The sequence below is a fragment of the Neodiprion fabricii genome, chromosome 6 (genome assembly GCF_021155785.1).
Source record: "Neodiprion fabricii isolate iyNeoFabr1 chromosome 6, iyNeoFabr1.1, whole genome shotgun sequence".
NCBI lineage: Eukaryota > Metazoa > Arthropoda > Insecta > Hymenoptera > Diprionidae > Neodiprion > Neodiprion fabricii.
This window is the reverse complement of record NC_060244.1, coordinates 19,272,779-19,286,695: the sequence shown is the minus strand read 5'-3', so window position 1 is coordinate 19,286,695 and position 13,917 is coordinate 19,272,779. Positions and strand designations below refer to the sequence as shown.

The following is a 13,917-nucleotide window of genomic DNA, read 5'->3' as shown; positions in this document are numbered from 1 at the left end:
CTCGGATTTCACATGGGATTAGAGTCATAAACAGGGATGTGTGTTTGCATCGCATGAATATTTATTGTCAAATAACGTTGCCATTCCCTCGGAACGAACGGCAGGATTAAATATACTGCTAAGTTAACTGTTGCCCGTAAATCGGTTGATACCGTTCCAACGACTTCGGTCAAAGCCTGACGTGCGTTTAATCTCCATGTATCGTTTACCGATTTGGCAATTAAAACTCACGATCAGCTCCGCGTACCGTCGGTTAATAATCCAGCTAATCGCCGTCGATTCGCGTTGGTCAGGAGAAGCGAATCGGCCACCATCCATTACCGTTTTGATTCGCCCGCAACAACAGCCTGCACTCGAGCGATTAGCGTTCAACCGGCAACATAACAGAGAGGCCATTAGTGCCGACACGATTTCTTTGTTACGAGCCTAAGGGTAGCGATTTTTCGCAAGGTATCAGACGGCCCTCGCCTTACCTCAATCAAGACTAAACCCTCGCGCACGCGACCGCTGATCCATGACCGGGGCAACGAATGAAAGAGAAAAGGGTCAGCTGAGCGAGGAAATAGCGCGTTGCAGGGGATGTAAAAAAAAAGGTCGTTTCCCGGCTGATCTCCCGGAGCTAACAGATAAAGGATCGGTAGGTGGACGTACCTCAGTGCCGCACGTTATCATCCTCCGTGAACAAGGACGGCCTGCGCGTGAACGTGAGCAGAAAAAAAAAATAAAAGTCGCTAATAAAAAAAGATCGAAGAAAGACGAAAAATGGCTCCTTAAATTGCGATCATCTTTCAAACAAATCGAACTCACTTCGTCACCGCGACGTCGTTACGGCGCAAGCTGCACCGGGTTTCTACGACTAGGACTTGTTACGGTTTCCCGTAACAAAGTTCCGCGACTCCTGATCTGCGCAAATCCAGTTTCGATTCGCAGTTGCACGGAGCCTCGCTTTGTGCGCGCAATTTCTTGCGTAATGAAGCGGGGAGGGTGCAGTAGGTGCGCTGTTGCATCCGTCGGTGAAAGACTCGGCAATATTGTCTCCCTGAAATCCGTGCTGTGAAACTGTACTGTGCGTACACGTTCACCGTGTCTGATCTTACACGTCTGCACGCGCCGTATACTTCGTGGAAATTGGGAATAAGCGTCTGGTTCGGCAACTCCCTCGGGTTGTTGTTGGTAGCTCGAGGCTTCGCACGAACACGTCTCGCAGGAGCCTCAGGCTGTTACCGACGATGTGGATAATGTAAACTTGATTTCTCGCCCTCCGGATTACTCGGTATTTCAAAGGAACATCCCGCTTCAATACGTATATGGTTGCGCGTAAATAGGCGAATGAAACGATATTCCGAGGGGTTTATTCAGCGAATATGAGACTCGACGAACGGTTTCGACGACGTGACACGCCAACGTTTCCAGGTAGTAACAGGGAATCTCCGAATGGGATAAGTATTATGGATGGGAGGGTGGAAATCATCCGGCGGAAGAGAAGGTGGAACGGGAAGTTATTCGTTCCTGGAGCCTACATTATATCGCATTACATCAACATCCGCGCGTTTGGTACCTGGTTGCGGTATCTGTAAATTTCCTTCACGCGATGCTAAGGAACGAAACGTTCTCTCAGCTTTGAATTTTCCTTTCAACTTTTTGAGAAAACAAATTAAGGTGGCGGTGAGGGAAAGTGGTCGGTTTTCTTTCAGCCAGTGGATAGACTTATTTCTACGAAGGAATCATCTTCTTCTGGTTTCTATTTTACCCTGTTCGCAGAAGGCTTCCAAGCCCCGACTCGTAAAATCGTGTCAAGATTCCTCGAGCTCCACAGGACTCGGGACACGCCAACGACCGATCGACTTTGGGACCAATGAACCTACTCGGCCGATCCTGCGCCCATGCAACCGGCGAAGGACCCCGCAAAACGATGCTTGCAGCCCCGCTGGCTTGATCCAGTCGAGTGTGCATTAATCCCAACGTCCACCCCACGGATTCTGCGGCAGACCCTCGACAGATGCACCGGCTCACTTAAAGCCACTCCAGGATTATAATGTCTGCTTCCGCTCCCCGAGGCGTCGTTCACTTTGTTTGGCCACCCCGACGCAAACCGTTACGGCTAATAAATTGACGGGAGGGAAATTGCGCGATGGGGGGTGACGTGAGGAGACGAAGAGAGAAAGAGAAAGAGAGAGGAACGCCCGAGAAGCTAGTACCCGGCAAATGATTGGCCGTGTTATTCACTGTCACAGACACATATTTCAAATTATTCATCAAGCTGATCTTTCATGGGGGAAAACAGCACCTACAAATGATCGAACAAATTACAATTTCAAGAGTGGGGAAAATCCGTCCGTCTTGTTGTCAATCCCGCACTCCGAGGTTTCGTTGAATTCCGCATAACAAAATGGTTAAACCGATGACAAAAAAATAGTTTGGCGATTCGTGGAGTGTGAATTTCGTACCACGTGCTTGTCGTTTCTCTTACCTCTTTCCAGTGTCGCGCTGGCTAGTTGTGATCGACGAACAATCCAGCCAATTATGACGGCACCGGGTGTAAGTGATGTATAACTGCGATTCTGGATCTCCGCTACAAAAGATCTCGCGCGGATAATTGGCCCGGAAAATGAACCAGGGACTTCTCTGTGTGTCGTTGCCCAAGGGTCGTTGAGGTATCGGAGTCGCGTGCAAGTCTGTAGACTGATGCTGAATCGAACCCCAGACTTCGAGGGCTCGTCTGGTGATTATTCGGTTCGATAATGAGATGAACCTGAAAGTCAACGGTACTATTATACGAAATGGAAGGGAAAAAAATATTATCTAGGGCACATGAAATGGAGACAGCTGCAGGATAAAGATGTGGCTTTACGAAAGGAAAGCTTTCTTTCACGAGTCATCAATGAAACACACGAAAACATCTTTCTGACAAGATTTATTGCAAAATAATTTAATGAGAAAAATTATTCGTGTGTAGCTTTCGTTTGGTAAAATTTTATGCATTCGATGCGAAACGTCAACATAAGGCGGGAAAAAAGTTTAATCCGTGAATTCAGTACTCAGTTTTTAAATTTCATTAAACGGTTTCCTGGGCTTAAGAGGATTATTCTTCTCATTCGTAATCAACTTCAATAATAAAAATGAGTCAGAAAACATAGAAGTAAAATTGGTGAATAAATTGAGCGTAATTCTATTTCAAAGCGACGCACGACAAAAACACGAATACCTATATTTGTAGCAAAGGCACAAAGATACCGAAATCTTGTTACCACTGTAGAGCACGTTCTCACATTCCAAAAGCATTTCTGTGCGCTGATTGAGCTCCGGCGAAACAGTTTCATTTCGAGCAATTTTATCCAATTATAAGATACGTCCTGTACAACTAGATTAAGTTGTAATTTCAACGATCGAACAATAGAAATCGAAAAGCACTGAGCCTGCATATTTTCATCATAATCTAAGAAGCGACCTTCTCCAATTTTAAAATGAAAAAGCGGCTCAAATATTGCCGATGTTTGAGCAGCTGTCAGTCGAATATCGTACGAAGGGTGCGCCGTCCTTTTCAACGAGGCTCTTAAACCCCCTTGGAGTCTCCGCGGTGGGTCATAAGTTTTCAGACTCTCTTCTTTTTACCCTTAGTTTTTCTCCTTGTTTTCTCGTTGTTTTGGTTTACCAGAAAATTTTCCGAAAGTTTTACTTTGCAGCCGTGTCTGTACTTGCGCATTTATACTATATATATATACATATATACATTCTTCTATGCAGTCTCGCTTAAACAGATCAAACGATGACGAATGTCCCTAAGGAGCCGCCCAACTCCTGCCTCTGGGTTTCCGCTCGTCGTCTTGAGCCCCGCGGGACAGGCAAGACGGAATAGCAGGGACGAAAATTTGTTGCTTCGCTTCGGTTTCGCCACTTCTATTCCGCATCTAAGTAATTGTGTTGATTCAACACTCGCAAACGCTGATGACTTGCGATACCCGAGACAGGTTCGTGATTATTGGTTGTTAAGAGACAGTTCCGCGTGGCTTAGTACACTGACTGCGGTAGATCAACGTCGACTTTGTCACGTTCGATTTCCTCCATCTTCACTCATTCATCTTGGATCTTAGCAATTAATTTTGCACCGCTGATTATACCTTGTCGGTAAGATACGCACATGCGCACCTCGGAGGACGGAATGGTTTCAGCGGCTGTGATACTTGAGGATTTGGAGCAAATCTCACGGCTGACTTGACAGCCTAAGCTAACCTGGGATAATTAATTCACAAACATCCAGGGCATCCTTGCGGACAATCTCGCTAGTTAGTTACTTGCCGTCCCCAGACGCAGTTTCTATTTGCGCACAGCACAATCCAATTTGTACTAAAAGCTTAGACACCCCGAGCTGAGAAAGGTACGACTCGGGGCTAAGTCCTCGAGCTTAGACCCGTTTCACGATCGATTGATCTTCCTGGGATGACCGGGTTTCCTCTGTGATAACGGATCGCTAACGGTTTAGCGATAATTACTCCGTCACTTATTCAAAATCTCATTTCGCAAGAAGTAGTCTCAATGGAATAGAGTTGACAATATAGCACCTAGAAAATTCAGCGAGGAAAATACCGATTCACGAATTCTGACGAATAGTGCTCACCGTTGGATAAAATAAATCTATATACGTAGAAGCGTTTTTGGCATGTAGTTACAGCCGACGTGTCCCTCCGCATATTCGCTTTCTTATCCGCGAAACGTTATATAAGCACATGACGCTTGTACTTTTTATTACTACCGTCCCACGGAATGTTATCTGTTTTTTCCTCCCTCCTTTCTTTCGACGTCGCAAGAACTTATCTTGAACATAATAAGAATTTTATGTACCTCCGGAATATTATATCCGTGAAATGGGTGCGCGGTACTGAAGTATAACTCATCCGATCGGCTTGTTCGGGAAGAAGCTGCGCAGGTTGTAAACTGAAATAAATATTTGAACGATCCGTACGCCATCGCTCCGTTTCAAGGATCAACAAACAAAGCCAGGGTGAAAACCCATCACGCTTTCACAGTAGGAATAAAAATTTTCTCACAGCTTGAATCGTATTGTACCTGCCTGCCGTAGGCGCACTACGCGAGGAGTTGGAGCTCAACAGATTCAATTCGCAATATTCGAAGGACGAATTCCCGATGATTCCCTTGGTAGTAAAAAGTTTCATTCGATTCCTCAGAAGTTTTCATCGGACAGGCGAGTCGTGCGAAAATTTCCTTTTCAAAAAGCTCGACGAACGAAGAGTCGCTGAATTTTGTTGTAAAACAACGCGAAAAGAGAAGGTGACAAGTTCTGATCGACCGAGTGGTGATATTTTATTATCGCACGTGCGCAATGCCTCGCAATTAAATCCACAATTAAATTCGTTGAATAAAACCACTTAGGAAAAGTTGTGTGTAAGTCAGGTACTCGACTCGATTTCCCTCTCTGAATAAATTTCGAGCTTTACAAGTGGAGTCGTGAGATTATGTACAAGTCTGGTATAAGATAGTTTGGTAGCGAAGACGAAAAATAAGGAGCTTTCAAGTTTTAAGAAGAGTGACGTAAGGAGCTCTTCACAACTCGCGAAAATTCAACTGTAACGCTGATGCCGGTGCTGATTCCGCTTCTGTACTCACCTGAGTGATGGTGATGAAAGAAACGCAGGATGGATGGGGGGACGTTTTGAGGAGAGAAAGAAAGAGAGAGATGGAGAGAGAGAAAAGTGATATCCAGCGAGTCGCGGTATCTCACTCGTTGGAATAATTTTCTCCTATGATAAATAGAAACATACCTGAAACTTCGACCAAAAGCTGAATAAACCTCGCCGTTTACCACGCAAACATCATTTCGGGATGTACCGTTCCACTCTGGCAAACTTGATGGAAAAAAATCCACGCCGAAACGCGAAAGCAATCCTGCTGCAAGTAACGCAGCTTACGGCTTAAGGAACCGCGCAATTTAATATTCGTTAATGAAAAGCTGCAAGCGCGCACCGTCAAGCTGTAATTTGCTCGTTATTAGAGCACCTTCAAAGTCTGTCAATTTCATCGAGAAACGCGCCGAGCTCTGAGCACTTTTATATCTTTCTCTTCTAAACTTTAATCATTTTCTCATAAATGACTGATAGACCTTATACTCGGTTAAAGGATACGTCATTGAGCATTCAAAAGTCTAAGGTTCAAAAAGTACGAACAATTAGCTATAGCTCGAATGTGATTTCATGAGACGCTGAAAGCATTTCGGTCCATTCCTGCATCGATCGTCACTGCACCTGCAAGCTCAGGATGCAGTGTCGGGGTGTTGACCGTAATCGGTTGAAAACGAGCGGATGTTTGACGCAAGTTATGGCTTACAAGCAGAGAACTTAGGGGTGGGTTTAGACGAGCCAGAAGCCCGAGTGCTTCCTTGAAACTAGTTTCAAGCTTGTTGACCACCAGCCGTCAGGAAATGGAAGACCGAGTTTGCAGCGACGGGCGTGTAAATTAGGGCAAAGTGTCGTACGGATAGGAACGCGAAGAGACGTTGGTGCACGTAATCGAACGACTCAAAGCGTCCGAAGGGTTTCGCGAAGTTATATTTGCCGAGGGTTAAAACTGACCGAAATATTTCGCGGTTCCGGCTTTCTCTAGGCTCGAAGCCAACTGGGACGCGACCGGTGTGCGAAGCGTTGCGACAGTCGATAGTTTTCACGCATAATCAGTCAAGTTCAAAAGCCGAGGCGAGGACTGATTCGGTTAACGTAAAATTACGCCCAAGTCTAGACGTATTGTTTTATCTGTAATTTAGCGAGAATTGCACAGTGCCTCAAGAAGAGCAATTAGCAGAGGTGAATATACGCGAAGTCAAGCCGATTAAATTCCCGATGGAGATCCTTTCATTCGTACAACGTAGAGACGATATTCGTCGTTGAGAAAACGTTTGTCAATACGCGGACAGGTATATTCATAAGCCGTGAATGGATTACGAATTGCTTTGAAGATGGGTCATTTTGTATTTCGTTTTTTTTTTTTCTATTGAAATCTTCTTTCACTTTTCAATTGAATACTATCGGCTTCAGCATTGATTAGTATTTGTAAGTGTAGAGTGATATTCTCAAACTTGAATACCTTCAATAATCATAGATAAATTGCTGTGATATTATACAATAATTATGTACACCAATGAGATAGATTATTGCTGATTCTATTTTTCTTGATATCGATAAGCGAGGAAATTACAAGTGTGTTTCATATGTTACTTGTATTTTCAACGTGAAATGAGGTGCGCATTAAGTAGAAGAAAGTGTATCTTCCCTTACAGCGACTTTTTTTTCAGGATTTCCTAAAAAAAAGGGTCCCTAAACAGCTCTATAGTCCGCGCGTTCGGTACGTTTCAGACGAAATAGCGATCGACAAAGTAACACCTCGAAAACTTCACCACAAAATTGTCTGAAAGCTGAATTGTAAAATGACCAAGTTCAGTTACCTCTAAGATATTAAACTTCACAGTCGAGTTATTTTGGATTGAGCTCGGATGCTGATTTAATTCATCCTCCATAGATGTACGTCCTCCTATCAAAGTCGGACGAGTAAGCTCATCAAGTGTTCGAACCTACGTCGATTACCAGGGTTGAATAAGGGCGGGGGATTGGGTAGAACTACTCGAAAGGTTCTCCTCGGATTCGGAAACTGGCGTCTGGCCTCCTGCCTGAGCTGTGGCAGCAGCCCAGAGAAGCAGCAGAAGCAGAGCCCTCTAACCTATGTAATTAAAACAGTGATGTAGGTCACAGAGTCTAGTGCAGACGGGGGTGGGCGACTGGCTGTAGCTATATCGAAGCAAAGACCGTGGCACTTCGAACTTGGCTTCCAAGAGTTCATTACATGCGGCAGTCAGCGAGTCGCTTCAGCCTCCGGAATCTCCGCCTGTTGTCCTCAACCGCAGAGCCCCGGGCCACGTGCTTCTGTCTTCCGCCTTCGGAAAATCTGATACCAAATTTCCAACGATCGATCGGACAGCGCGATCAATGAACAATATCATCAATAGAGAAAAATTTAGTCTCACGCTAGTTTTTCCCCCCGAACTGAAATTTGACTAGGTTTATTCAACGAGAAATTGAACTCGCGTAACGAATGTCAACAGCTGTGTTGTTTTTTCCCCCCTTCCGGTTGACGACAATACAAATACTTACCTTCGTAAAAAAAGTTTCAAATTTTGAAGTAATATTTCACGTATGCTTTCGACAAGCAGGATACACGAATGAAAATTGTTTTCATTCGTGTGAAATGTATTTATTATTGTTATTATAATGTTTCGAGAGGGAAAAAGAGAGCGGGTGTTGTAAGAGTTTTGGACGAGCCGTACAAAATTCATATCATTACGGAAGGTTATTTTGGGGGTGTTGAATTAGTTGCTGCAGCTTTCTCGATTCAAGTATATAAAGTTGCCGTTTGGTTGGTCCGTGCTTAAAATTGTTAAAAACGAGAATAAGACAATCGGACGTTAAAATTGACAAAAATATAAAAAATTCGGTACCTATCTGTTCCCTAAATCCCACAGAAAAAAAAAAATTTTGCTGAATTCGCATGCGAAGCTTTTCCGATACCCTCTCACCCTTCCATAAATACAAAATCACTACAACGTAGGTAACCGTAACATTAAATCCGAAGAGGATGAACGCGAGAGCCGGTACGTTCAACGTGAAATGAGTTCACCCACTAGACGGACTGCATCAGGCAAGTAGTTCACTCTGATAAATAACGCGGAAAGTAGACGCAGAAGTAGGCTGGGTAGAAATGTGATAGGAGCTGTCAGTGAGGGGAGAGCAGAGAGCCACGACTCGTCAAGAGTCTACGGTAGCTTTTACTCTCAGCTTCGAGTGCCTACCCGGTAGAGGCAAAAGCTAGGGTGGTGTCTGCAATCGGTAGGTGGGCACTCCACCCTGAGCATTCGTTAAAGTGCCGTAGTACTTTTCTCTCGCGAGCCTCTCCTTCGCCGCAGATGATGCAGATATAGCTTTCATAGGTAGGTATGGATCCACCTGCATTTCCTCAGTTTCAACGGTTGCCTGGGCCGGAAAACTTCCCCCTGCATTCACGTATCGAGACCTTTTTCACATCCGTTTCATTTCAACTGCTCGACTGAATGGCCTCTCTTGAATCGGTTAGCTACCGCAATATCTCAGCCGTTTCCTCTTTCGTGCTGCTCCAAGTGTTACAATGATTTTCATCATATCGGTTACTGTCGATTTAACGGTATGTGGGGCTTGGATCAAGGAAATGTCAGGAGATTTTAATGCATGTTCGATCTGACGTCCAGAAACGCTTTTCGAAGGTCTCATGTTATTGTTAGCAATTCGTATATTGTACTTTTCGAAAATACTGTGATTTCTGATGCGGTTCGTTGGTTGGATCTACGCTTAGTCGTAGACTGTTGAACAGAGTACACGTACAGCAATTTGTCAAGAGTTTTTTCATCGAATACTTCTCGGTCGGTATTTTATAATTGAGAATAGTATATTTTATATACGTATTAATAAAGGAATCTGTAACGACAGGAGCGAGGTGTAAGTGGATGGTGAAAGGCAAAGAATAGACGGGTAAAATAGAGCGGTGAAATGAATTCACAGTTGAAATGAGAGGCGCTCGATAAAGCTTCTCCAATGTAGATGAATATACGGTAGAACTCCATGTGTTTTCGTAAGTAAACTTGGAATAAATGTTGAAAGCCGTGAATGGAAAACGACAGGATCGTCGGGTGTTCGTTCGAGGTAAAAATCATACTTCCTGCCTCACGTATAAACGGCACTCTCGATTTCCCGACGTGCTTTCAGACGTCGATTGAAAAGTAATCCATCCCGGTGAATATCCGGAGTAGGTTATAAGACAGCGGCTAAGCCAGGAAGTGGAAACGCGACTGTGTATTTCTATTTTCCCCAAGATAAATGAGAAAATCGATTAGTGTAGCTTCGTCGGACGCTTGCAGCTCCGCGGCCAGACCGGCTTTATCGTATTTCGCCCTTGCGGACTTGGAGTAAAATAAATAAAGAATTCCGGAAGAGTCGCGATGCCCCCGCAGAACGACGTGTCTACCCTATATACCTCAGTGGTATATTACACAATGTACATGGCTACCAGTCACCCGGCAGCCACTATCTCTAGGTAACAACTGCAGCAGAAACGAGCCGCCAGACCGCGATTAAAAAACAAAGCAGAATAAATGGGGAAGCAAAAAGAGCAAACCGAGAGCTCAGACAATTCGCGGGCTAGATAATTCATTGCATGGCGAATGGAGGCTTCATTTATTCACCCCGGAGGACTATTGGTTAATTGAAATAATTCCGACCGAGTTGAAATAATTCAACACTCCGTGTGTCTGAAATGGTGTTCAATTTTTGACCCGACCAATTTCTTTGCCACGCGGCAGAAATTGTTTCTTTCTTATACGCAAACTTGTCGTGAATAATTAAAAGAAGTGACTTTTTTCAAGGAGACGCGTCAAAACTTCGGAGGGGCTAATTCCCTTTGTAATTAACTTCCAGTCAGGATCTGCGAGTTGCGGTATGAGATTATCGGCGCGGGTTAATATACAAGTTTCCTTTAAAAATTTCCCACAACTTTTGGCCCCGGGTTAAGTGTGAACAAAAGACGGGAGGAAACTTAAATCTTTCCAAGTTTTCTAGAAGCATTCGTAAGACTGATTAACCCCCATTTTATTTTTCCTAAAGGTTTCGATTGACGTACAATCCGAACCTATCGAGAGTTCATAATGAGGTGCAACATACTGGCGCAACCGAGATTTATGTATTCCTCACTGCCAACTGTCAAATTTCGAGTGACTAGGCGTACAAGGAGAGTTCCGGATACCGATTCCTAGACCAACATTTACGGACACTTCGCCATGACACAAACCTTTTTCTGGAATGTTCAAGCGTCGGGATTATTCCCACTCTGATCAATAACGTCGGGCAACTGAATGCTCAGATGTACGTTAAAATGAATCAGAGTGGTAATGAGCCCCATGCTCGTGCATTCTGGAAAAGGGTTTGCGTCTTTGCGAAGTATCGGTAGATGTCGGTATGAAAATCTGTATTCAGAATTCTCCTTGTGCGCCTACTCGTGTGAATGCAGTCACGCAAAATTTGAACCCCAAAAATACCCCGTCGCGACTCTCAACCAGCGGCGATGAATTCAGTTCAGACAAATCGGAAGGGAGGGTAGTAGCGAAATCTTGTCTCTAAACGGGGAAAGAGAAACATGCAAAACCTCTTCACGGATTGGTTTTTGGAGCCTTGGTGAGAAAGAAGAGAAATAAAAACGACGATGCTATTCTTGCCGAGAATTTATAAACCAGGATTATCAGAGTGAACGGTTCAAAGCCTCACGCTTCTTTTGAGCGGTAACGCCGAGGTCTGAGTGCAGGGTAGAATAACGCGCGCCCAGAATCTAGACATGCGGAGTTCCGCAAAGGGGAGTACAAAAACGTGAATGACGGCAGGTCTCCTCGTCCCAAGGGACCAGAATTAACCGAGCTCTTTCTCTTCTGAAATTTTTAAGGTGGTTCTTCTACCTTTTTCTTTACCTATATCCTCTTATTTACCCCCGCCAAGAATTTAATGGAACCTCTCTAGCTCTTTGCTTTCTTTTTTCTCCGCTCGACCTGCTTCTGCAGTCGAAAAATGCCGATACCTTCCCTCGCTCGCGTTATAAATATACGAAAATCGACCTGTACACGTTCGCTCATCGGTCACGTGGACTCGACGGCCACGTGCATGTAAGAAAACACACGACACGGGGCTAACCGAGCTAACTGAGACTCTGGTTCTACCCCGGTTTGCTCCTACGTACCAAGCCGTGATTTATACATCAAAAATGCTGTCTCACGTTTATTGTTAGACCAAGAAAATCGTGTGATCGAGTAGCGCATGCTCAGTCTAAACTTCAAGCGCCCGTGGTTCTGGAAACTTATGCGCAGGATAAAAGGAGATTTCAAACGTATGTCGATGATGTCGTTAATCTTCTGCAACAGACGTAGCAACAATGATTTTAACAACAAATTTGAAGACCAACAAAACAAAGAAAACAGTATTCGCGACCGGGAATCCTCAGCAAAGGGCTTTCGTAGCGCTACTTGGAATCTGTTCCTGAATCGAAACATGAACACACAAACGGCGAGAAGACGGGTTTGATTGCTTATAACGAGCATTATACATCATATATAAAACGCATCGCGTGGCATGGGGATAATCCAACCTGTACAGTGTATAGGGTTGCGAATTACAATCGGTACGGATTATACCTATAGGTAGATGCATCGCAAGATGAGGTATTACGGAGTGCACGCTAAGCCGAAGCGCTTCTCTGCAAGAGCGGATGGGAATATACGATGTCGATGAGATGAGATTGTTTAAGGAAGTCCGTGACCCGATTTTTGTAAATCAGTTTTTCCCGACTTTCTGAATCCGAATTATCAATGCACGCCTAGATGAAGAAAAAAAAGTGATGGAGATGACCAGTAGATCAAAAATGGTTCGACCAAGTACGAGGTGTATTTCATTCGACATAGAAAGAAAAATTATGTAGCAATGAAAATTAGCAGCAAAATACAATTCCTCGTATAAATTGATTCTGAGGAAGATACCGCAGTTCACCATTATTATGAGCTCGTTTCGAAACCCTCTTCATTGAATCGAATGGGAACATTTAACATTCTTCGATGATTCTACATACTCGTAAGATCGTTCCGTGTAATATCTGGTTTGCTAGTAAGACATGAGCATGCGGTAAGTATTTTGTGGAAGGAGAAGACGAATCGTGAACTTTCATTACAGGAGCTGAGTTGCGTGATACAATTTAAGAGCACGCGGGAAACTTAAAGCGCTGCAAGGATATTGGAGCGCAATTAATCTAGTGCTCATAAAAGTTTTGATTGCCTTATTCCGGGGCTGAGACCCTTGCGAGATTTTCCGTGGGAAATGAGAATCGAGATTTCGTGACAGAAAGAGGAATCACACCTTGCAAGAAGGGAGCCAGTGAAAGTGAAACCGGTATATCATTCAAGACGAGCCTTACGGCGAGAGATGATTAGCAAGCGCCTTAATTACGGTCGATTATTAATTTTTGGGCGTTATTAGCGAGGCTACAGAAGAAGATAATCCGGGGTGGCGTTATGTTGGATTGTAGGAGGATGAAATACAAAGATAATTAAAATTGAAGCACCTCAACTTCCCCGCCGCGACTTTGGAAACTGAAAATTCCGGCGCTTGGACAGCCTGTTGCGAAGTGCCAGCATCAACGTTTGAATTATTTTTACGCGGACATTTTAAGCACGAAACTAAATTGTTTCTTTGGGTAATACTATGGGATTATAAAGCTCAAGTTTCCCAGTATCGCTGAAACATTTATAACGCAAATTACCTCCTATTAAAGATGTTACATTTATCCGTGTTACATAATATTGGAAACACGATACTTTCCCAGCAACGGCTCTTTTGACAATTAAATAGAAACTCAATTTACATGATAAATACCTTCGCTTCGACGGGACTCGGAAACTTGAGCTTTACCTAGGTATTACACAAAATTAAAGCTTAATATCAAATTTTATTGTAAATCCAATCTCGTCGTTGGCCGAGAGAAAGATATATATTTTTTTTTTCAATCTTCTAACTCAACCCACAACGCGTCGGAATGTCGAAGCTGCGCAAATACTGCATCAAAGGCATGATTATTAAGATTCTCACATTGAAGAACAATTCCTCGTTCGACAACTCTTGAAAAATTGTATCCATAATTTTGGATTGTTATTATCGTTCTTACAGGTTATTCGACAATCTAATTAAGCTAAGGTTGATATTAGCTGATGCTCAGTTACACCGATTATAAATCAAAACTGGCTGAATAATGTATAAGGCTTAGTACAGCGTTAGAGTAAATAAAAAACGTAAACAGATTTTC

The 13,917-nt window shown here is 43.8% G+C and overlaps 1 long non-coding RNA gene across 1 annotated transcript in view; it reads right to left on the bottom strand.

Annotated features, from left to right (window-relative positions):
* Nucleotides 1–13,917, bottom strand: part of LOC124184314 — a 78,639-nt gene that overhangs the window by 29,593 nt on the left and 35,129 nt on the right. Inside the window, exon 2 of the long non-coding RNA XR_006871165.1 lies at nucleotides 2,471–2,752. This is a non-coding gene — a long non-coding RNA (uncharacterized LOC124184314). The remainder of the gene's footprint in view (nucleotides 1–2,470; nucleotides 2,753–13,917) is intronic.